We start from the raw sequence: 25,755 nt of genomic DNA, 5'->3' as shown, positions 1-25,755 counted from the left end.
GAGCTTGATGTGTTCTCTTTCCCTTAGTTCTCTTCCTTGAAACCCAAACAGGATTTCCGTTCCTCCCACTCTTAAGAAGGAGATGGAGGAGACACTTCAAACCCCAGGGAATGGGGCACCTTTCGTATCATTAGGAATAGAAAAAAAAATGTGTGAAATGCAGAATATGCTTCATTGAATGAGCACCCATAGTTCACATCAACGACGCCCAACAGGGGAGAAACCATTTAAAGGTATGGAGTGTGGGAAAAGTTTCACTGATAGTGGAAAACTTAGAACACATCAGCGGACTCACATGGGCAAGAAAGAATTCCAGTGCAGGGAGTGTGGGAAGAACTTCAGTCAACATGGACACTTAAGTTTACATCAACAGTTTCACACAGGGGAAAAAGCTTTTAAATGTCTGGATTGTGGAAAGAGCTTCTATCGGAGTGATAAACTTAGAACACATCAATGGACTCACACGGGGGAGAAACCTTTTAAATGTCTAGATTGTGGAAAGAGCTTCTGTCGGAGTGATACACTTAGAAGTCATCAGAGGATTCATACAGGGGAGAAACCTTTTAAATGTCTGGATTGTGGAAAGTGCTTCAGTCAGAATGGAGACTTAAGTTTACATCAGCGGACTCACACAGGGGAGAAACCATTTAAATGTATGGAGTGTGAAAAAAGCTTCAGTCAGAGTGGACACCTCAACATACATCAACGGACACACACAGGGGAAAAACCATTTAAATGTATGGGGTGTGGAAAAAGCTTTAGTGATAATGGAAAGCTTAGAACACATCAACGGACTCACACAGGAGAGAAACCATTTAAATGTATGGAGTGCGGAAAGAGCTTCAGTATCAGTGGAAACCTTAGAAAACATCAAAGGATTCACACGGGGGAGAAACCATTTAAATGCCTGGAGTGCGGAAAGTGCTTCAGTCAGAATGGAGCCCTTAAATTACACGAACAGATTCACACAGGGGAGAAACCATATAAATGTATGGAGTGTGGAAACAGTTTTACTGTTAATGGAAACCTTAGAAAACATCAACGGACTCATTCAGGGGAGATACCATATAAATGTATGGAGTGCGGAAAGAGCGTTACTGATAATGGAAACCTTAGAAAACATCAATGGACTCATTCTGGGGAGAAACCATATAAATGTATGGATTGCGGAAAGAGCTTCAGTCGGAATGGAGCACTTAAATTACACCAGCGGATTCACACAGGGGAGAAACCATTTAAATGCATGGAGTGTGGAAAGAGCTTCAGTCAGAGTGGACACCTCAGTATACATCAACGGACTCACACAGGGGAGAAACCATTTGAATGCTTGGAGTGTGGAAAGTGCTTCAGTCAGAATGGAGACCTTAAATTACACCAGCGGATTCACATAGGGGAGAAACCATATAAATGTCTGGCGTGTGAAAACAGTTTTAGTGATAATGGAAGCCTTAGAAAACATCTACGGATTCATACAGGGGAGAAACCCTATAAATGTATGGAGTGTGGAAAGAGCTTCAGTTTCAGTGGAAACCTTAGGAAACATCAAAGGATTCACACGGGGGAGAAACCATTTAAATGTATGGCGTGCGGAAAGAGCTTCAGTCAGAATGGACACCTCAATATACATCAACGGACTCACACAGGGGAGAAACCATTTAAATGTATGGAGTGCGGAAAGAGCTTCAGTGAGAATGGACACCTCAATATACATCAACGGACTCACACAGGGGAGAAACCATATAAATGCATGGAGTGCGGAAAGAGTTTCAGTTTCAATGCAAACCTTAGAACACATCAACGGACTCATACAGGGGAGAAACCATATAAATGTATGGAGTGCAGAAAGAGCTTCAGTCAGAGTGGAAACCTTAGAAAACATCAGCAGACACACAGGGGAGAAGCTGTTTAAATGTATGGACTGTGGAAGGAGCAACAGTCAGAGTGGAACCCTTGATTTATGTCAACAAACTCACATAAAACACAAACCGTATAAATATCAGGAAAATAGATAGAGGTTCAGTCCTAGTGGAAGTTCAAAATCAACAGACTCACTGACAGGAAGAAGTTTAGGAGTTGAAACCCTACAAACCATCAACAAAGAGGAGAAGCGGTTTAAATGAAAAGATTGCAAAAAGTGCTTTATTTACAAAGGAGTGTTTAAGGAACATCCAGGAACTCTCACATGGAAGAACCCATTTAGATGTATGGAGTGCAGGACATGTTCCCTTCAATGTCCACTCTTTTCTTCACAGCAATGAACTCAGCAGGAAATCAGTCTTAAACACATGACGTGTATTTGAAGCCCCTGCAGATGCAGAGTTGCTGACTTCTGTCCAAGACGACAGGAAACGAAACACACACATCCATTGCCCTGTGTCCTTCCACCCTCTTTCCTCCCTTGCTCCCTTCTGCTGGTGTGTGTGCCTGACTTAGATATTCTGTGTGCTGTATGATTTTACTGTTGAAACTGGATTTGCTCTCAGGAGCTAAGTTTTGTGCCTCACTGGGGACCCAGTGAGAACTGTATGCTTTGAAAGCTCAGTAAACTATTACGGAAGAGCTCCCGCTTCTTCTGTGTGTGTTTTTTACGTCAGTGCGGGACTTTCTCTACACGTGGCCCCTACCCTGCTGCTACTTAGCTCATGCCCTGGAGTTGGTCTACTCAAGCAGGCAAGATGGTTTTTACACCAAACTCACCCCCACCACCGTATGATCTCCAAACACTACATATTCAACAGAACTTCATCCCTGCCCCTACACATTCTGGAAAAAACTTGAAATACTGTAATTTAATGGGATATTTTCCCCAAGCCTTATTGCAAGCGGGGGAAGGAGGGGCTGCAGGTACCAGTGAAGTCTCCTGGGGGGCACATCTTCAATCATGAACCCCATGGGCAACCCTAGAGCTCCAGCTTATTCTGGGGTTTGGAGAAGATAGTACTTTTCCATATTCCCAGAAGTTATTCAATCCTGCTGCTAGGGAGTTTTCCTACCAGAGGACCAGAGTGTATATTACTATCATATTGGTTTTTCTGCTTAGGCTGCTTTTGCTGTCATGGACTGGCTGGGGGGGGGGAGGCGCCAGCTGGGGAACCCCCAAGGGAAGAAGGCTCAGATCCCGGAGACTGGGTCGGAGCCAAACAGTACAAACTCAGAGCATTTGCAGATGACTTAGTATTGACGTTACAGGAGCCAGAATCTAGTACTAAAAGGGTTTTGGAACTAATTCAAGATTTTGGTCAAGTGGCAGGATTTAAATTGAATACCGTATTTTTCGCTCTATTGGACGCACCGGACCACAGGACGCACCTAGTTTTTAGAGGGGGAAATCAAGGAAAAAAATATTATCCCCCCTCCCAGCCCCAAAGAGCAACGGACAGGCTGCACGCAGCCTGTCCACTTCTCCCAGAGCTCCTCGGGGCTGCGGGGGAAGCCCGGGTCCCCCCCCCCAGCCCCAAAGAGCAAAGAAGCCAAGACAGCGCGCGGGATCCATAGCCGCGCAACTTCTCCAGCCAGGAGCTAAACCTCTCCAGTGCAGCTAAAGAAGAAGACAAGGCAGCAAGCGCGATCCATCCCTGCCTTGGCTTCTTCTTTAGCCTTGCGCAGCATCTTTAGTCTTGCGCAATGGGATGGATTGCGCCCGCTGTCCACCGGGGCTGGACTAGATGACTCCTGGGGTTCCCTTCCAACCCTGCAATGACCTCGGAAGGTGTTTGGGGTCTCCACCACTGGAGGCTTTTAAGCAGCGGTTGGGGGACCATCTGCCTGGCGTTCTTTAGCTGTGATTCCTACATTGTGAGGGGGCTGGGCTAGATGACCCTTGGGTGGCCCTCCCAACTCTATACAGTCCTACAGTTCTGCGGCAGGAGATCCACAGCCACTTCACACAATGCTCACTCCCAATTTTCATCTAAGAGACATGTGGCTTCAGTGTCTAGGTAGGTACCCCCCTACCTGCCACACTTCCCCCACCCCACTTAAGCTGAGGGAATTCCTGCCCAGAGAAGCTCCCAGCAATCACGGAGGAGGAATCCGCTGCAGCCTTGAGCAGCGGAGGATCCATGGTCCCCTTCCTTCTCTCCTCCGTAGTTGCTTTGAAGGAGGAAAGTGGGAGAGGAGCTGCTTACACGAGTGTAAGCTGCTCCCCTCCCACTTTGCTGCTTCAAAGGGAGCCCAGGACGAGGGAATCTGCTGCAGCCTCGAGCAGCGAAGAGGATCCATGGGTCCCCTCCTTCCCTCCTCCGTGGTTGCTTTGAAGCAGGAAAGTGGGAGAGGAGCTGCTTACACGAGTGTAAACTGCCCCCCTCCCACTTTCCTTCAAAGCAATTACGGAGGAGGAATCCGCTGCAGCCTCGAGCAGCGGAGGATCTATGGTCCTCTTCCTTCCCTCCTCCGTAGTTGCTTTGAAGGAGGAAAGTGGGAGAGGAGCTGCTTACACGAGTGTAAGCTGCTCCCCTCCCACTTTGCTGCTTCAAAGGGAGCCCGGGAGGAGGGAATCTGCTGCAGCCTCGAGCAGCGAAGAGGATCCATGGGTCCCCTCCTTCCCTCCTCCGTGGTTGCTTTGAAGCAGGAAAGTGGGAGAGGAGCTGCTTACACGAGTGTAAACTGCCCCCCTCCCGCTTTCCTGCTTCAAAGCAATTACGGAGGAGGAATCCACTGCAGCCTCGAGCAGCGGAGGATCCATGGTCCTCTTCCTTCCCTCCTCCGTAGTTGCTTTGAAGGAGGAAAGTGGGAGAGGAGCTGCTTACACGAGTGTAAGCTGCTCCCCTCCCACTTTGCTGCTTCAAAGGGAGCCCGGGAAGAGGGAATCCACTGCAGCCTCGAGCAGCGGAGGATCCATGGTCCTCTTCCTTCCCTCCTCCGTAGTTGCTTTGAAGGAGGAAAGTGGGAGAGGAGCTGCTTACACGAGTGTAAGCTGCTCCCCTCCCACATTGCCGCTTCAAAGGGAGCCCGGGAGGAGGGAATCTGCTGCAGCTTCCCCCACCTCCCGCAGAAGCCGAACGCTCTTTAAAGGGGCTGTGCGGCTTCTCCTGGGTTTTCTGGGAGGTGGGGGGATTCCCCCACCTCGTAGAAAAGCCCGCAGGAGCCGCGCAGCCTTTAAAAAGGGTGCCGCTCTTGGGGGCTTTTCCCCCAGGAGGGAGAAGGGACTGCTGCAGCCAGTCAGTCCCTTCTCCCTCCTGGAGAAAAGCCCGCAAGAGCGCACGAAGCTTGTGTGCGGCTCTTGAGGGCTTTTCCCGCCTGCCTCCCCCCTGCATTCGCTCCATAGGACGCACACACATTTTCCCTTGCTTTTTAGGAGGGAAAAAGTGCGTCCTATGGTGCGAAAAATACGGTAAGTTAAAAACTAAGGTTTTAGAGAAAAATTTAACATTGATTGAAAGAGAGAGCTTTCAGAATGAAACAGGTCTGACTGTGGTTCAGAAAGTGAAATATCTGGGGATCAATATGACTGCTAAAAATGGGAATTTATTTAAAGATAATTATGAAAAATGTTGGATAGAAGTGAAAAAAGATTTAGAAATTTGGTCGAATTTGAAGCTTTCCTTGTTGGGCAGAATTGCAGCTATAAAGATGAATGTATTGCCTAGAATGTTGTTTTTGTTTCAAACATTGCAAATTGTGGACAAGATGGACTGTTTCAAGAAGTGGCAGAAAGATATTTCTAGATTTGTCTGGCAGGGCAAGAAGCCCAGGATAAAATTTAAGATATTAACTGATGCAAAGGAAAGGGGTGGATTTGCCCTGCCAGACTTTAAACTTTACTATGAATCAGCAGCATTCTCCTGGTTGAAAGACTGGCTGCTTCTTGAGAACACAGACATTTTGGATTTAGAAGGTTTTAATAATGTTTTTGGGTGGCATGCATATTTGTGGTATGACAAGGTTAAAGCACATAAAGCATTTAAAAACCATATTGTCAGGAAAGCATTGTTTAATGTTTGGATAAGATATAAAGATCTATTGGAAAATAAAACCCCAAGGTGGTTGTCCCCAATGGAAGCAAAAGCTCAGAAAAAGCTCAATATGGAGGCCAAATGGCCGAAATATTGGGAAATTTTGGAACAAGAAGGAGACAGACTGAAACTGCAGAGTTTTGAGAAACTAAAAAACGAAGTGTGAGATTGGCTTCATTATTATCAGATAATGGAGGCATATAATTTGGATAAGAAAATTGGCTTCCAGGTGGAAAAATCAAAATTAGAAACAGAACTGTTAGAACCCAAAACTAAGATTTTGTCAAAGATGTATAACTTGCTGCTGAAATGGAACACTCAGGTTGAAACGGTTAAATCTGCTATGATAAAATGGGCACAAGATGTTGGACATAACATTATGTTTGCTGACTGGGAACAGGTATGGATCACAGGTATGAAGTTTACGGCATGCAATGCCTTAAGAGAGAACATTATGAAAATGATTTACAGGTGGTACAAAAATCTATCATTTGCCCGATAATAAATGTTGGAAATGTAAAGAGACTGAAGGTACATTTTTTCACCTCTGGTGGACATGCCCAAGGATTAAGGTTTTCTCTGAAATGATATATATTGAAATTAAAAAGGTATTTAAATATACCTTCCTGAAGAAACCAGAGGCCTTTCTCCTGGGCATGGTCGGCCAATTGGTGTCAAAGAAGGACAGAACTTTCTTTATGTACGCAACAACAGCAGCAAGAATACTCATTGCAAAGTACTGGAAGACACAGGATCTACCCACTCTGGAAGAATGGCAGATGAAGATGATAGACTATATGGGATTAGCAGAAATGACCAGCAGAATCCGAGACCAGGGAAAAGAGTCAGCGGAAGAAGATTGGAAGAAATTTAAAGACTATCTACAGAAAATTTTCTATCTATGAAAAAAGGGACTGTGTATTAAAGATATAAAAATGGATGACTTTCAGAGACGCTGAAGGAAGTTCAAAACAGGCATAATTTGTTGTATTCGGGTTAAAATGTATAACTGGATGAAAATTAATAAAATTTATTAAAAAATAAAAATAAAGACTATCTACAGAAACACTGTAAAATTAATGAATGTCAGAATGATGTCGGAAAGAAATTAAGTGGTTTCTAGCTGTAATGTTTTAAGAGAATAGGGGGGAAAAGGTTCAGAAGTAGGTTAAATCTTATTGATAAGGATTTGCTGAACTAATAATTTGAATTGGAATACAAAAAAGGGAGGTATGAGGAGATCTGGGAAACAAGTCAAAGGAAAATAAGTTGTGGAAATTTTGTGTTTTTTTATTCTTATTTTTGTATTTTTGTTACTTGTTATTTTTTATTTTTCTTTTTGTATTAATATTGAAAACTTTAATAAATATCTTATTTTAAAAAAACAGATCCCGGGGATTGGTGGTGGGATGGCAATGAGCAAAGAGGGAGAAAAGGGAGCAGAATGGGAGGGAAGGTGTTGCAAGCTGAGGAGGAAACAGGGTTTGGTGAGCAGGAAGATGCTGGGGCAGAGAGCTGTTCAGACACAGAGGTAGGAGAGGAGGGGACCAGGAGACCCAGAGGAGGCCGGCTGCTGAAGCATCCAGGGAGACTTCCCCTCCTGTTGCGACCACGCACTTGCAAAGGACCAGTAGAAACGGAGGGAAGGCAGGCAGCAGGAGGGCGATGCGGAGGAACCAGCGAGAAGGAGCTTCTGGAGCCTGGGCAGCCCCCTCCCCGCCTGCTCCCTGAAGGTTTCCCAAGCCCCTCCCCTTTTCATTTCAAGGATAGGGGGACCTCAGCATCCTGGGGTTGCTTTGCTCTGGGGGGGGGAGCTTTTTTCTTTTTGCTGAGGGCAGGAGTCACAATCCTGTCGCATTGTGTTGTGTCGGGCTTTTAGGTAAGGGGGTGAGGCTCAGGTGGGAAAGAGTTGAGAAGGAAAATATTCCGGGGTGCGGATTTACTGCGCTGCCCAGCTCGTCAGGGTGCCACTCCCCGCGGGTCCCTCCAGTCAGCAAAAGAAGTTAAAGAAGCAAAGGGCGGTCTGTTGACCTGATTTTTATTTGTTGCAACAATGCACAGCAAGAGTAGGAACCCTGAAAATATGGTTGCATGATTTTTATTTTTTTAAAAAATAATTTTTATTAAGGTTTTCCAAATTAAAACAAATAAAATCCAATTCATAAACTTTTTCCAATATCCAGGACTTCCCCTCCCCACCCCCTCTTGTGTTCCAAATCTTCCAAAAAAGCAATAATATTCAACAAATTCTTATTCCCAAAATACACTCATCATCAATAACTCAATTTATCCAAATTTCCATCCCCTAAGGTCGACCTATTCCCTTCCACGAGTTCCCCCCTTTCAAATATAGTACAGATGAAAATAGAATAAAAACAAACAATAATTTTACAACCTTTGGATTCCAAATTTCCCTCCCCTCTTTCCCTGTTGCGTTCCTCCTATCCCTCCACTTCTAATGTCTTCCTGATGAACCCACATTTCACTAAACCCACATCCCTCTGGTTCTTTACCGGTCTTTTTTTTTTAAATTACAGATGTCCAATCATAGAAGGAGTCTATCAAAGGGGGCCCATTTCTTCTATCCAGATTTTTATATCCAGGAGTATAAACTCCAATTTTATATCCATAAGCTTGTCAAATCTGGATATCCCAAATGTTCCCACTCCAGTTCTGTCCAGTTCTTGTTGTTTCCTTGTTCTTGTCAATCACTCTCCTCCTTTTTACTTCCCTGTTCCCTCACAGAAATGTTCTTTTTCCAAAGGCTTCTAGTGTCTCTACAGAGGCTTGTTATTCAGGAGCAAAACATTACATCATGTTCCTTTCATTTTTCAACAGATTAATCCATTGTTTCCAGTAAAGTGTAGGCCTCTGTAGACAAAATAATGTTCCATTTCTGCAGTTTCCCAGGAGATTAAAAGTTCTATCCAACTGTTCAAGTTTCCCGTCGAAAACACATGCAATGTCCCTCAGCTCCTCTAGGTGGATTACAATAACAAAGTTCCCTTCCAGATCACATCCGCCAGTCCAAATAACTTATAAATCCTTATTTGAAACAATTTATCTCCAATTTATAACAAATGTAACCGGCAAAGTCCTCATAACAAAGTCTCAATTTCATTCTTCCGTTTTGACAGCTCTTTGACAGCTGTCAAAACCTCCGTTATTCTTCTCCAGGCATTTTCACGAATCGCTCCAGGGATTCCGGGGGGGTTGCTTTTTAATACGAATTCCACTTTTCTCCTCCAGCTCAATCTTATAAATTTCCCTCGCGAAGTTGCTAGTTCGGCAAGATAAGGTTCCTCTCGATCTTAGTTATCCAGTCCTTTGTTTTGGCTCTTCTACAATTTGGGGGGGGGCTGACTTCCTTTTTTCCACCTCCCCCGTTCGCTCCAAATTCTAAAAATTTATCCCTCTTTTTAGTCCATATTCCAATTACTCACGGGTTCTTCTTTTGGGTCCAAATTTTCAATAGAAGAAGTCAGCGCTCTCCGCCGGATGGCATGCGGCTGCGCTCGGCAGGGATAGCAGAGGACTCAAAGCACCACGCTCCTCCCCGGCACCCGATCCGTAGCCTTTAAAAAGGCTCCTTCACGAATCGAGAGGGCGCTGACGGTGCCAGCCGAGTCTCCATGTCCACGGCCTCCGTGGCCGTGGTTTTTAAGGGTCCCCGCATCGCCGGTGCGGTAGGACCCAGCCCCTGCCGAGCAGGCTCCCTCCGGAGCTCGGAGGGAGCCCGCCATTCGGCGATGGCGCCGACCCGGAAGTCTATGGTTGCATGAATTTTAAAGAACTCTCCCCTTTTCCCACAATACATTTTTCCACAGCATCTTTGATGCATCACAGATTTGTCACAAAGTAGGAGTCTTTGGCATTCAGAAACATGGACCCGTCACCCACCCATGTCAACAACCCCAGTTTCCCACACCTTTAAACTACCCTCTTCCAATAAGAACCATAATAGTATTTACCCATCCGCCCAGCTGCAAGGCTTGCCTGGGCTTCTCCTTTGGAAGTATCAGGATCCTCCTCCAATCCGGCTTCTGTTCCGGGAATAAGGGGGGGTGAGCCCCCTCCCAAACTGCCTAGTTTTCCCGGAAGTGGCTCTTCTATGCCGTATTGCTGCTCTGCGCATTGCTCTAGGGGAGCGCCCTTTCGAAAAGTGGAGGAGGGGTGGCAGGGGATTCCCCCCCCCCCAAACATCGATGTTGCATCAAATGAAATGAGAATCGGGAGCGAGGACAAAGAGGTAAAGGGGTCGCGGGGGGGGGAGAGAGGAGAGAGAAGGACCCAGAGAGGGACTCCGCTCCAGCTCCTCAAATCGCCTTCCGTGGGCCCCACTGGCAGGACCTGAATTTCTGCAGGCCTGCAGCGAAGGGGGCTTTCCTTGGCAGGGGTGGACATGGGGCGCCCACCCACGGGGTCCCACGGGGACTCCCCGGCCCCGTTTCCGCCGCACAGGCATGCCCTGCGCATGTTGGGATACTGCCAGGGAGACAAAGGCCATCACTGCTTCCACGTCGTCTCCGGACGTCCATCGATCTCCCGTAGACACGCAGTATCATCAATTAGTGACACGAGCTCCAGGAATAGCTTGCCACATTCCTGGGCTGAATTATCAGCAGATAATTCACAGCGAAAGATGCACGCAGGAGAGCATATTTACAAGTTTATTCAGCATTGGTCAGAACAAAGAAAAAACATAACTGCCTGCTTCAGTGTCTCCGACACAGAGAGTACGAAAGCAAAGACACAACAGTAACATCCTGTGAACAGGAAATATGCAGACTCTGTGACTCACAAAGTCTGCTCCCTTTTAAGGTGGAACGGAAATATCCTAACAGTGCGCTCCGCGCAGAGAAGCAGACCGTGAAAGGGTTAAGGGGCACAAGAGACGCCTAGATAGACACCCCCTTTCACTCCCCATCTCGTCTTGGGGGGCCCCTCCGGACGGAGAGATGGGTCGCGCATGGGGAGGGGTGAGCCGAGCTAAGGGGGCCTCTGGGTGCAGGGGAGACTCTGGGAGAGAGGGAGGGGCCATGGGTGGGGGGAGCCGGGGAAGGAGGGAGGGGAGCATCCCCGGGGAAGGAAGTGCAGCATTGGTGGGGCGGGGGGAGAGACCAGTCTGTAGGGAGACGTCTCCATCGTGCGCCCACGAGGAATCTCCGGAGGGGCCACCTTGGCTTCTCCCTCCCTCCCAGAAACCGGCCACCCCTTCAAGGCAACCAGAGAGGGATCCCTGGAAAGTGGGGGGTCCTGTCCCCCCACCCCTTCCTTCTTGCAAGCTCCATCCTCTTCCCACCCCATAAGCCCCTGCCCTGTCCAGACACAGTGATTCTGCCAAGTCCAACCATTATTCGCCCTGGAGAGGAGAGGAAATCCATAGGGGGGGGGAGGCCTTCTCAGAAGCAGCTCTTGGTTTCCGCAATCCCACCCAGGAAGCAGCCAGAAACCTTTTCCTTTCTCTCTCAGGCTTCCATCTTTAAGTGTCTTTTCCACTGCCTGGTTCATTGAGGGTGAGCATAATGTACACCTGTCATCAGAAACAGGGGTGCAGAGTCCATGGAATGGCTATCAGGATTGGTATAGAAGTTGCACCTCAAAAGCATTTCTGTTCCTCTTATTTTTGGTAGGCAGTGTCAGAGTGACTGACAAGCTGAGTTAGAATCTTTCAGCATCTGATGATAGCAATTGCATGAATCTTCCCAGTCAAAGGACCCATTTTCATGATAGACAGTGCCTGTGGCTGGAGGCTCTACATACAAGGTGTGCCTATACAGGCCGAAGACTGCCAGTATTAGCACAGGTAATGTGTGTGACCCCCCCCCTCAATTTACAGACTGTGTGTGAATGAGAGTTTGTGCGTGTGATTGTAGTTTACGACAACCTTTTTTTTAAAATCATTTTTTCAACACAAACAGTAACCACAAAAAAAACATACAGCAAAAACCACAATAACACTAATAACGCATTTTAACAATTCAGATTTGAGTACTGATATACGTATAACTATACCTTTTTAACAATATTTCCCCACCTCTCCTCCCCCTACTTCACACCACTTTCCGCCTTATCTCTTAAGTAATCCTTCCAGATTTCCTCATATTTATCCTTTCTTATGGACGCGGGTGGCACTGTGGGTTAAACCACAGAGCCTAGGACTGGCATTTCTTCTAGGGACATCTTGCTGGGGTCCCCCCAGCCTGGCTCCACTCTGCCAGGGCAGTTGCGTTTTGTTTCGCTGAAGGTGAGCCTGCCCCGTGCAACATGGGTCTCTTAAAGGAACTTGGGGGGTGGGCGGAGGGGCTGCAGCTTCCCTGCACTTGCCAAAGACTGACAGTATTAGCACAGGTGACCTGTGCAACCTTCCCAAATTTACAGACTGTATGTGAATGAGAGTTTGTGGATGGGATTATAGTTTACACTGGGAGCCAGTGTGGTGTAGTGGTTAAGAGCCATAGACTCGTAATCTGGGGAACCAGGTTCGCTTCTCTGCTCCTCCACATGTAGCTGCTGGGTGACCTTGGGCCAGTCACACTTCTCTGAAGTCTCTCAGTCCCACTCACCTCACAGAGTGTTTGTTGTGGGGGAGGAAGGGAAAGGAGAATGTCGGCCACTTTGAGACTCCTTCAGGTAGTGATAAAGTGGGATATCAAATCCAAACTGTGATGGCCTAGGATTCAGTATAACTCAGTATAACTATTTGAGAGCCAGTGTGGTGTAGTGGTTAAGGGCAGTGGATTCGTAATCTGGTGAACCAGGTTTGTATCTCCGCTCCTCCACATGCAGCTGCTGGGTGACCTTGTTACGAAAAAGGAGCAATGCAGCAGCGAGCAGCAGCTGCAGCTGGCTGGAAAGCCAAACAGGATGTTGATGTTTGTGACTGTTACCGTGGGAAGAAAGGGGCAGTCCATTCACTGTACTGAGCACCGGATGTTAGCTCAGTGTGTCATCTGACCTGTACTGGAAGTACATGGGTGGAGTCTAATCTCTCTGTTGGTGTTAAGAGAGTGCAGACATGTTTCTCTGTACTGCTGCGAAAGACAGAAATAAAGGCATGTAAATATATTTCTGTCTGTCTCTTTCCCCTCCCTGGGGATGGCAGGGAGGAGAGGGAAGGAGTGGTGTGTTCTTCTCACGTTTGAGGAGGATCGCCGAAGAGACCTCGCCTGTATCTTGCCGGGAGTCGCAGACGGGGAGGTCAACAAGGAAATCAGCCGGGTGCCTGGAGAGTGGCACATTCCTCTGACAAAGCCTGATTTCAACATCTGGTAGCAGAGGATGGTTTTTAAGATCCATGGGAATCTGAAATAAGAGGTGGATGGATCGTTTGCCATCCTCTGCACCAAAAGAAAGAAGATAACGTCTGCGTGCAGCCAGAAGCTGATCAGACGAGGTGAATGCCAAGCAACGGAGCCCCAAGGTACGAAAAATTTCGGGCTAAAAGTGTGAACGCAGATTGATTTATTCTCTGGTTCACGGGAGCTGTGTTTGGAAAAAACAGCTCCGAGTGAGAAGGCTTGCATTCCAGGAATTTTTGTGGTTGATAAGGTTTCCTGCTCACAGAAAGGAATGCACAGTTGCTAAGCAACGACCGTCAGTGGAGTGGAAAGGGGCTGGACTGGATTGTTTTGGCTACAATCTCACGAGCTCTTGGAGGGGACTTTCCATAGCAGCCAGCGTTTAGCTGCAAGAACGTAAACAGCCAGCTATTGGAATTTAGCAGGCTTGAGAGTGAGAGAGTGAGAGCTGAGGCAAGGATTCAAAATGGATGCCAAGAAGGGGGGAGGCCTGCCTTATCCACCCCCCTAACCAATGACAATTATTCATCTTGGTCTATTAAGATGAAGGCCCTGCTGCAGAATCAGAGGGTCTTTGAGGTAATTTAGAACCCCATCCCTGCAGCACCAATGCGAGGTTGGGAATCACAGAATGTGAAGGCCAGGACGGCTATAATTCTGTGTGTCTCAGATTCCCAATTAGTGCATATTCAACATTTAGAATACGCGAGAGAGATTTGGGACACGCTGCGTAGGACACATCAGAGAGATGCTGGTTCTTCAGCGTTGCTGTATTTTGAAAAGCTGACCAATCTGAGGCTTGCGCCTGATGGAGATGTTCAAGCGCACCTGACGGAAATGAAATATCTGCGCCAACAGATGGTGGAACTCAATTTCCGTCTACAGGAGGAAGTGTTTTGCTTCATGATGATAAACAGCCTAAATCGGACTTATAAAACGGTTGCCAGTCAGCTTGGTTCCCTACCGGCACAGGATTTGACCACGGAGAGGGTGTGTGCCGTGGTGCTGAATGAACACGACAGACTTGCTGCACTGGAAGTAAAGGACAGGGGGAGGGAGGAACGGAGTTCTAACTCCCCCACTGATGTTGCTACTGGAGAGAATACTGTAGCTTTGAACGTTGTCCACTGTTACAATTGTGGACAGAAGGGGCATCTTCAAAGGAATTGTAAGAAGCCAAGAGCCAAGGGGAGCTCTGCGAAGCCTGAGGTGTTAGGCAAAAGTCATACCAAGTCTCACGCGAAGCCTGCAAAGGCTTTGATGTCGAAAGGAACCACGCCAGAAGTGGAGAAAGCTTTTGTCATCGACACTGGAGCGACGAAACACATGTGTTCTCACAGGGAACTGTTTTCAACGTTTAAGAAGCAAAGCTTCGCTGTGAAGCAAGCCAACGGCCAGGAGCTGGAAGCGACTGGGATTGGGACTGTGTATCTTGAGAGTCTGAACTTGACTATAAACAATGTGTACTTGGTTCCAGAGTTGAAGTTCAATCTGCTGAGCATTTCGCAGATTGCAAAGAAAGGACTAAAACTGTCCTATGATGCTGAGAGCTGCAAGATCTTCAAAGATGGAGAGTTGTAACTTTCTGCCAGAGAGAAAGATGGACTGTATTTGTTGACTTTTGATCAAAGTGATTACATGAAATGTAATTCTTCTGATTCTAACATGATCTCTCTTGCAGGTGTGACCAAGAAGGACGCCAAGCAGGTGACCACAAGGGTCGACAAGGCATTTCAGCGGGTGTATGCTGATGTGATTGGTCCTCTAGCACCATCTAGAGGCAATGCAAGATTTTACCTTGTGTGTGTGGATTGTTTCACAAATTTTATCTGGATTTATGTCTTAGATAGGCCACAAGAAGCCTTAGAAAGGTTTAAAGAGTTTTGTGACAAGGTTAAAAATATGCATGATGCTAACATTGATTGTCTTTTCACAGATGAGATGCCAATTTTTCTTTTACAGGATTTTCAGGAGTTCCTGCAGAAGAAAGGGATAAGGCACAAGATTGCCGCTTCAGCAGAAGCGTGGAACAGAGGTGTCTGTGTAAGGGTGAACAAAGAATTGCAAAAGGGCATGCGAGCGCAATTGCTTAGTTCACATCTGCCACATGAGTTCTGGGCGGAGTCGCTATTGTCATATTGTTATACATGGTTGAGAAAGTTTTCAAAAGAGTTGGGAAGTTCTCCTTTTGAGAAACTGTTCCATAAAAAACCTTCTGTTGCCCATTTCAAGGTTTTTGGGTCTCATGTGAGGACAGAAGCTCCAGGTGGGGTAAAGAATGCCAGAGGCATTTTTGTGGGATATGAAAAGGGTCTCTACAGAGTAATTTTGTCTGAATCTGGTCAGGTGATTCTCACAAAATTTCTAGAGAGTGCTCCTGAACAGGAGAGAGTAATTGTTCACACATTTCCCACAGGAGACGATTCAGATGATGATGATGACTTTATTGATTACAGTGGTACTGATGATGACAGTAATAGCTCAAAGAGCTCAGTTGACACAGTCATTGAGAGGAAATCTCACATAATGGCTAGACCTTCACAGGCAGAGGACGAACCACTGTTTACAATTGGTACCGGTTCTCCAAAGAGTCCGGAGACTGAACCAGTGAGCAGAGAAGATCAGCACCTCATACGTAGGTCTGAGAGAGTCACGAAGGGTGTACCACCCAAGAGGTATTCAAAAGAGTTTCCCAACTTGGCTGTTGCATGTGTTGCTGTTGTACACAACCGAGGACAGGTTGAAGCTGTGTCTAAGTCAGAGACAAAGACACAACAGAGAGTTGCTAGCCAAGGTAATGCAGATGCACTCATTCCTTGGAAGTCACACAACCAGAGAGGTACACTGGGGAAACCAGTGGCGGGTAGTTCCAAGGGTGGAACTGAAGCAACAGGGGAGTGTTATATGTATAACAACTGTTTGTTTTCTTCTCTGGATCACGCTTTACTCACAGCGCGCATTGATTCTTTTGGGGGAGGATGTTACGAAAAAGGAGCAATGCAGCAGCGAGCAGCAGCTGCAGCTGGCTGGAAAGCCAAACAGGATGTTGATGTTTGTGACTGTTACCGTGGGAAGAAAGGGGCAGTCCATTCACTGTACTGAGCACCGGATGTTAGCTCAGTGAGTCATCTGACCTGTACTGGAAGTACATGGGTGGAGTCTAATCTCTCTGTTGGTGTTAAGAGAATGCAGACATGTTTCTCTGTACTGCTGCGAAAGACAGAAATAAAGGCATGTAAATATATTTCTGTCTGTCTCTTTCCCCTCCCTGGGGATGGCAGGGAGGAGAGGGAAGGAGTGGTGTGTTCTTCTCACGTTTGAGGAGGATCGCCGAAGAGACCTCGCCTGTATCTTGCCGGGAGTCGCAGACGGGGAGGTCAACAAGGAAATCAGCCGGGTGCCTGGAGAGTGGCACATTCCTCTGACAAAGCCTGATTTCAACAGACCTTGGGCCAGTCACACTTCTCTGAAGTCTCTCAGCCCCACTCACGTCACAGAGTGTTTGTTGTGGGGGAGGAGGGGAAAGGAGAATGTTAGCCGCTTTGAGACTCCTTCAGGTAGTGATAAAGCGGGATATCAAATCCAAACTCTTCTTCTTCTTTACAGCAACCCTGTGATTTTCTCCACCCATAACATTTTGTGACCTGATATTGCAGTACAAATTCCAAAATAACTACAAAATATACAAGATAATAAGAATGATTGCAGTATTTATACCCCGCCCATCTGGTTGGGTTTCCCCAGCCACTCTGGGCAGCTTAAAGTACATAAAAAAGACAGTAAAACATCAAACATTAAAAACATCCTAATATAGCTGTCTTCTAAATGTTCGAGAGTTGCCCAATTCCTTGCCCTCTGAAGGGAGGGCATTCCATAGGGCAGGAGGCCCTCTGCCTGGTTCCCTGGAACTTCACTTCTGGCAGCAAGGAAACCAGCAGAAGACCCTCGGAGGAGGACCTCCCTATCCGGACTGAGCGATGGGGGTGGAGACGCTCCTTCAGGTCTACAGCATCAAGGCTGTTTATGGCTTAAGGTTGCAGATCTTGTTCCTCCATAATGATCTCCAGAGCAAGTTCTACGTATAATTAGCAGAGTAGCAAAAAATGCTCAGAGGCAGCAAAAAAACAATTCAGCTGAGAAATCTATTACAGTGGTACCTGTGGTTGCGAACGGGATCCATTCTGGAGGCCCATTTGCAACATGAGCATAACGCAGCCCACATCTGTGCATGTGCAGGTCGCGATTCACTGCTTCTGTGAATGCACGTGATGTCATTTTGCGCGTCTGTGCATGCACGAGTGGCAAAACCCGGAAGTAACTGGGTTGCCACGGGACACAAGACGAAAACGTGCATCCTGAAGCAAACGTAACATGAGGTATGAGTGGACTGAAGACAAATAAGCATAACAGGATCCAAAAAATAGCAACAATGTAACTCACAGTAAAACCCTGATTTAGCATACCAAAACAGCACTCAAGTAAGAAACAGACAAACAGAGTAGAGTAATAGCTGAATAGGAAGTGGGAGCAGGCGCATTTCAATACTGTAATTTATATATAATTCAATGTCAGAGAAACCCTGGGACTAGATAACAAGCCTCCAGGTGGACGTGCCCCATCTGCCCTTCACGTTCCTCTTCCGCACGGGCAGAATCTGCCTTCTGGACTGTGGGATTCACGGTTGTTCTCCTCCTCTCCATCCACCAGGGCTTGACTTCAGGTGCAGCAGAATTCCCCAGCCCCCCAAGGATTGGAGACCCATCAGGTATCCTCACCTGGTTTTGCCAGCCGGTTGAAGCCATTGCTTGAACCCCTGTTGCATGCTGACAGCTTCTGGAAGCCACAGGTGAGAGTCGACTGCAGGGTGGGGACCAATGGTGGATAAATTACCCCATAAGGTGCATGACATATTCTCCACCAAAGGAACTAATGCTCCCCTAACACTCCATGACATCTAGATTCAGGTAGGTAACCGTGTTGGTCTGATACAGTTGAAATAAAAAATTAAAAAATAGTCCAGTAGCACCTTAGAGACCAACTAAGATTGTTCTAGGTATAAGCTTTCATGTGCATGCACACTTCTTAATTTTTTTAATAAGATATTTATTTTAAAAATTTAGAGAGATACATAAGAACATATAATAAATAAAACAATACAAAACATAAAGCAAAGAAAATAAAGAATACATAAAAAAGAAAGAATAAGCATTTTCCCCTTTAAGGTTCTGAGTTTCTTAACCCTGTTTCTTGGCTTCCCCACACCTCCCTTCCTTGTGTTCCTGTTTACCATCAGATTCAGCAAATCCCTATCCTCTTTCAAATCTCATTATCTGTTAAAATATTTAAGTAAGTCTTATTTCCATATTTTCATCCCTATTACATTCCTTATTACATAATCATCACTTATTCACTAATGCCATATTATTTTATATCTCACATCATTTTAACATTCATGGATTTTACAATGTGTCTGCAGGTAATATTTAAATTTCTTCCAGTCCTTTTCCACCAAGTCTTCTCCCTGGTCTCGGATTCTGCCAGTCATTTCTGCCATCTCCATATACTCAATTACTTGCATCTGCCATTCTTCCACGGTGGGTAGATCTTGCGTCTTCCAATGCTTTGCGATAAGTATTCTTGCTGCTGCTGTTGCATACATAAAAAGGCTTCTTCAGATACTCTGAAACAGATGTCACCAGACCCTTGTATATCGTGGGAGGGTGGGGTGGGGTTTTTCTCAGATGGGTACACCTACTACCATCTCCCACTACCCTTCACTATATGAAGAAGTGTGCATGCACACGAAAGCTTATAACTAGAACAAACTTAGTTGGTCCCTAAGGTGCTACTGGACTATTTTTTTACTTTTTTACTTCAATTGTGTCAGACCAATATGGGTACCAACCATTAAGTACAGTTATCTCCTTGCCTTGAATATCCTGCTTTTCAGTGCCAGATAAGGATAGTCCTGTGTCAGAAGACAAGCAGAGGATCAGGCAGCACATCATCATTATAAAGAACCATTGGGGTGGGCATTTCTGTCTGGAATTCCCATGTGCCATCTGCTTTCCTTCTACTTCTCCTGCTCTCTCCATGCAATGTGAGGCATGTAGACAGAGGTCCATCTCCAAGAACAGGAGCTTCCCTGAGCACCCATTCAGCTGATTCCAAGCACCAAGCCTTGTCACTAGTTCTCTGACTGACCCAGACCACAGTCCCTGGAAGAGATGAAGGCCTGGGTCTCCCAAATTGGTCCATATGAACCTCGTGAGGTCAGTGGGACTGTGCAGGTGATTCATGAAGATCTAGAAGGGGAAACGGGGGCAACCACTTGATTTGAAGGGCAGTCTCAGAGGACAACGGTATACCAAGATCATACTGTGTTATTAAAGATGATTGAGGATTATGAAAGGTTGCTGATGCATTACTAGGATTTGACATCATACCATTTTCATTTCTTAAAAATTGGGAACATGGCGAGGACATGGGAGAATGTAGGAGATGTTGAAATAAATGAAGGTGCTAATGGCGGTATATGTGTTCTCTTTCCATTTGTTCTCTTCCTTGAAACTCAAACAGGATTCCCTTTTCTCCCACTCTGAAGAAGGAGATGGAGAGGAACAGTGAGAACTCCAGGAGATGGGACACCTTTCGTTTCATTAGGAAGAGAAATTAAAATGTGTGAAATGTGGAATATGCTTCATTGAATGAGCACACATAATTCACATCAATGACCTCCGACACGGGAGAAACCATTGAAAGGTATAGAGTGTGGAAATAGTTTCACTGATAGTGGAAAACTTAGAATACATCAGCGGACTAACAAGGGCAAGAAAGGATTCAAATGCAAGGAGTGTGGGAAGAACTTCAGTTATAGTGGACACTTAAGTTCACATCAACGGACTCACACAGGGGAGAAACCATAGAAATGTATGGAGTGTGGAAGGAGCTTCAGTCAGAGTGGACAACTCAATATACATCAACAGACTCACACGGATGAAAAACCATAGAAATATATGGAGTGTGGAAGGAGCTTCAGTCAGAGTGGAAACCTTAAATTACACAAACAGACTCACATAGGGGAGAGACCATTTAAATGTATGGAGTGTGGAAAGAGCTTCAGTCAAAGCGGTGAACTTAGAATACATCAACAGGCACACACAGGGCAAAAATTATTTAAATGTGGGGAGTGTGGGAAGAACCTCATTCAGAGGGGACACTTAAGTTCACATCAAAAGACTCACACAGGGGAGAAACCATTTAAATGCCTGGATTGTGGAAAGAGCTTCAGTATCAGTGGAAACCTTAGAACACATCAACCGATTCACACAGGGGAGAAACCATTTAAATGTATGGAGTGCGGAAAGAGCTTCAGTCAGAATGGAAACCTTAAAAGACACCAACAGACTCACATGGGTGAAAAACCATATGAATGTATGGAGTGTGGAAAAAGCTTCCATTTCAATGCAGACCTTAGAAGACATCAAAGGACTCACACAGGGGAGAAGCCATATAAATGTATGGAGTGTGGAAAGAGCTATAGTGAAGATGGACCCCTTAGAAAACATCAGCAGACTCACACAGGGAAGAAACCGTTTAAATGCATTGAGTGTGGAAAGAGCTTCGGTTTCAATGCAGACCTTAGAAGACATTAACGGACTCACAGAGGGGAGAAACCAATTAAATGTATGGAGTGTGGAAAGAGCTTTCGTGATAATACAACCCTTAGATCACATCAACGTATTCACACAGATGAGAAACCATTTAAATGCATGGAGTGCAGAAAAAGCTTCAGTTATAGTAGAAACCTTAGAAAACATCAGCAGACCCACATGGGAGAAATCATTTAAATGTTTGGCCTCTGGAAGGAGCTTCAGTCAGAGTGGAACCCTTGATTTACATTAACAAACTCACACAAGAGACAAACCATATAAATGTCAGGATGTTAGATAGAGGTTGAAGTCCATTTCTAGTGGAAGTTCTAAATCAACAGACTCATGCACAGGATGAATTTTTAGAGTTGAAACCCTACAAACCATCAACAGAAATGAGGAGAAGCAGTTTAAATGGAAAGATTACAGAAAGTGATTTAATTATAATGGAATGTTTAAAAAACATCTAGGGACTCTCACAGGGGAGAACCCATTTAGATGTATGGAGCGTGGGACATGTTCCTTTCAGAGTCCAATCTTCTTCACAGAAATGAACCCAGGAGAAATCTGTATTCCTGCTTCAGGGCCAGCTGAGTCTGTTTCTCTTGTCATTATCTCTTAGCTAGGTATCTCCTGTCTAATCTGCTCTGTATCGGTGTCACTCCCTGCTTCTGAGACCACTGCAAAAGAGGGGGGAGAATTCCCCCCCTTCAGCTCTCAGGAAAGCTCATCTGCCTGAGAATGGATTCCCCCATACTCAGCTTCCGACTATTCCCTGACGCATCGCAAGAACTCCTGAAAAACAACTGATATGGCTCACCATTGGAAGCTAAGCCCTATAAAAGGTTGAATATGAAAGATACGTGGGGGCTCTGCTAGGGGCGCCTTGGAAGATGGCCGACAATACCATCTCTCCAGCTCACACAAGGTAATTAAGGGGCTGATATGGGAGTAAATCAGCCTCCCGTTTTACTTCCTGGTGTAAGGGAAGATGCAGCCTCGTCCGCGGTTGCCCATAAATCACCCCCGAGTTCAAAAGAAGGAGGGGGTGAGGGCACTGGACGGAAAGCCCTCGAGCAAGCTTGGATCTCCCGGACGCTGTCTCCAAGTGCAGTCCAAGTGGCATTTCTTCAGATAAAAAATTGGAAATAAGAATTATTGCACATGCTTCGAGCGAAGAAAGGGGTACTTTAGCTGCTAATTAAACCTGCCACTGAGAAGTTAAGATTGGGGGGGGCGCTAGGGGCGCCTTGGAAGATGGTGGATATTAACATCTATCCAGCTCGCACGAGGTAATTAGAGGCTGATGATGGGGAATAAATCAGTCTCCCTTCATCTCTCCAGGAGGGAGAGATGCAGTTTTCACCTGCTGTTGCCACCAACCACCCCCGAGTTCAGAAGAAGGAGGGGGTGAGGCACTGGGTGCACAACCCTCGGCGGGCCTTGGAACTCCTCCGAAGCTGCTTCCAGGTGCAAAACTAGTTGCGTTACTTAAAAGGAAAAAAATTGGTGAAAGATAACACAGATGCTTCAAGAGAGGCAGGAGGTTCTTATCTGCTAACAATTTTACCACCGAAATGAAGAAGATTGAGACGGAAGATTACATCAAAGTACTACAGACATGGCATGTGGAATGGAATGCAACGGAAATGAAAGGGGGGGGAATGACTTTTTATTTCTTTTGCTGTATGTGATTAACTAATAACCCTCCCTCTTAGAAGATCCGTCACAGCAACTAATTGGCAAATGGGGCTAAAAATGAACTGTGTGGGAGTAATATGAACTTAAAGGTTTTACTCTGTAAAAGATTTGGAAAGAAAAAGGGCTCGCTTTGTGATGCAGTAAGAATGGAGATTTGATACGAGACCTGTGTTGCAGGAGGTTTGGCCTTGGGGAGGGCGAGCCGAAGATTTATTATTTTCGATGAGATTGTGAACTGGAAGGGGCAGCCCTCCTGGAAAAAGACTAATTTATGATGCAACAGGTTGAGAAAGTTAAAGAGCAACAGCGGCCGCTAGAACCCTCATAGCACAGTACTGGAAAACAGCAAAAACCCCAACATTAAAGGAGTGGCAATTTAAATTAATGGATTATTTAGAATTGGCAAAATTGACTCAGAAAATAAGAAATCAAAAACGTACAAAATTTAGTAATGAATGGGATAAATTTAGAATATATATGGAAATAGAGACAAAGGGAAAATCAAAATGTTAATCAGAAATATAGATGTATCTAAAAAAAAAAAAATTCACAGTAGGCATGAGATAACGCTTACTATGTTATAAATTTTATTTTGGAATAGATACAGCAGAAAGATAATTAAGATAACATTATCCGAAATCGAGATAAAGGGAAGTCGATCAATGCTGTTGTAAAATTAATGTAAGTTGTGTTGTTCATGTTGTACGTATTTTATGTTCTTTTTCTTTTCTTTTTTTCTTTTCTTTTTATGTTTATTTCATTTACTTTTGTCTGTTGTATGTCTGTGAAATATATTTATGCAAAACTTAATAAAAAAAATAATAATAATAAAAAAAGAGAAAGTTAAAGAGTGAGCTTTTAGACTGTATTTCATCAGGACGAGAAGATGGCAATTGCTTGCTCGAGCGGAAATGCCTGGACTATTGGATGAGAGTGATTTACAAGAGAGCAGTACAAAGCCCACACAGAAACACACTTGCGGAGCAATTCAGAGGTGAATGAAAAGGAAAATGAGTAACGACAAGGATTGAGAAGAAGGGACTGGAAATATCATTCTTAATATGAAAGCAGCAGAAATATTCGAGGATTGAACTCCTGCCGATCAAATTTATAATTTGGAAAACAATTGGATTATATGATATGTATTATAATTTGGATTAATTGGTTTGATGTGTTTAATTTGGTAATATGAAACTTAATAAAATATTTTTTATATATATATAAAAGAGAAGTTAAGATAGATGGAGTGGACTGGAAAGAAGATAACATCAAAGAATAACATCTATGCCGGTATGTTGAAACGGAACGGAAAGGAGGGGGACTTTTTCTTTTCTTATTACGATATTACCTAACACACACACACCCCAGAAGAACCGCCAAAACGACCTAGAGCAAGTGAGACTGGAAAATAAACTGTGTGGGAATAAAAATATCAACTAAAGCCTTTGTTTTTTGAAATATCCGGAAAGAAAATAAAAGGCTCTCTTGTGACACAGTTTTGAATCGGGATCCGCCATTATGAGACAGACTATGTTGCGAGATTAATAGCCATAGGGGGAGGCAAGCCATTACTCTGTTAACATGTTTGTATTCTAAGTTCGACTTGGCAAATCTTCCCTGGAAAGGCTAATTTATGGTGCAACATGTCTGGGAAATTAATGGGCAAACACCTAGATTTTATTTCATCGGAACTGAAAAAGATGGCGTCTGCCACCGAAGGAGGACTTTTGGATCAGCATGTGAGGATTTATTGCAAACAAAAGACTTACCAGCTTTAAAAAAAGGGAGAGCCTTACAATGTTCACACAGAAGCATAATAACACTTCACAATGTTTAGGAAAATAAGGATATGACAAGACTTTGTTTGTATTGTTTGTTTTTCTGTTTGTGTTCTTTATTTGTGTTATAAAATGAATAATTTAAAAAAAAACTGATATGGCAATACGACACAGATCACAGCGTGTGTTTTTGTGTTGCATGTTTGCCTGGAAGCAGCCGGCAGAAAGCTTTGCTTCGTGAAGCCCCTGCAGATGCCGAGTTGCTGACTTCCCTCCCAGGCGACAGGAAGCGAAAGACACACTTCCATTGCCCTGTGTCCTTCCAGCCTCTTTCCTCCCTTCCTCCCTTCTGCCGGTGTGTGTTCCTGACCTAGATATCCTGTGTGCTGTATGATTTTACTGCTGAAACCGGATTTGCTCTCAGAAGCAAATCCGGGGACCCAGTGAGAACTGTAGGCTTTGAAAGCTCAGTAAACTATTACTGAAGAAGTAAATCCTGCTGCCTCTGTGTGTGTTTTTGACCTCAGCGTGGGACTTCCTCTACACGTGGCCCCTACCCTGCTGCTACTTGGCTCATGCCCTGGAGTTGCTCTACTCAAGCATGCAAGATGGTTTTTGCACCAAGCTCTGTCACCCCCACCACCGTATGATCTTCAAACACTACTCATTCAACAGAACTTCATCCCTGCCCCTACACATTCTGGGAAAAACTTGAAATCCTGAAATTGAATGGGAGATTTTCCCCCAAGCCTATTTGTAGGATGGGGAAGGTGGGGCTGCAGGTACCAGTGAAGTCTCCTGGGGGGCACATCTTCACTCATGAACCCCATGGGGCAACCCTAGAGCTCCTGCTTATTCTGGAGGTTTGGAGAAGATAATACTTTTCCATAGTCCCAGAAGTTATTATTCAATCCTGCTGCTAGGGAGTTTTCCTACCAGAGGACCAGAGTGTATATTACTATCATACTGATTTTACTGCTATGGCTGTTTTTGCTGTCATGGACTGGCTGGATTGGGGAGGGATGAGGTACCAGCTGGGGGACCCTAAAGGAAAGAAGGCTCAGAGCCTGGGGGCTGGTGGTGGGATGGCAATGAGCAGAAAGAGGGAGAAAAGGGAGCAGAACGCGAGGGGAGGTGTTGCAAGCTGAGGAGGAAACAGGATTTGGTGAGCAGGAAGATGCTGGGGCAGAGAGCAGTTCAGGCTCAGAGGGAGGAGAGTAGGGGTCAAGAGACCCAGAAGAGGCTGGCTACTGAAGTATCCAGGGAGAATCCCCTTCCTGCTGCGACCAGCTCCCCTCTCCCCTGGTCTCCTAGAGCACACAGAGAAACCCGGTTCAGACCCCATGATCCTGCACATGACATTAAAAGG

The 25,755-nt window shown here is 45.4% G+C and overlaps 1 protein-coding gene and 1 long non-coding RNA gene across 10 annotated transcripts in view; one reads left to right on the top strand and one right to left on the bottom strand.

Annotated features, from left to right (window-relative positions):
• The window catches only part of LOC309378608 (uncharacterized protein), a 179,700-nt gene that overhangs the window by 130,978 nt on the left and 22,967 nt on the right, over positions 1-25,755 (top strand). For 3 of the 8 annotated variants that reach the window (XM_081926985.1, XM_081926988.1, XM_081926986.1), the window contains one exon: positions 11,588-11,760. The exons of 2 other annotated variants lie outside the window; for them this stretch is intronic. The gene's annotated coding sequence lies outside the window, so the exon portion shown is untranslated. Of the gene's footprint in view, positions 1-10,139; positions 10,204-11,587; positions 11,761-25,755 lie in introns of those variants that run through there. 3 more of the 8 variants (XM_081926987.1, XM_081926992.1, XM_081926993.1) reach the window with 3 other exon arrangements.
• The window catches only part of LOC309378898, a 71,998-nt gene that overhangs the window by 43,500 nt on the left and 2,743 nt on the right, over positions 1-25,755 (bottom strand). The gene's annotated exons all lie outside the window — the stretch shown is intronic.

This window comes from Podarcis melisellensis (genome assembly GCF_964234715.1).
Source record: "Podarcis melisellensis genome assembly, chromosome: 10".
NCBI classification, from domain to species: Eukaryota; Metazoa; Chordata; class Lepidosauria; order Squamata; family Lacertidae; genus Podarcis; species Podarcis melisellensis.
This window is presented reverse-complemented; position numbering and strand designations above follow the sequence as displayed.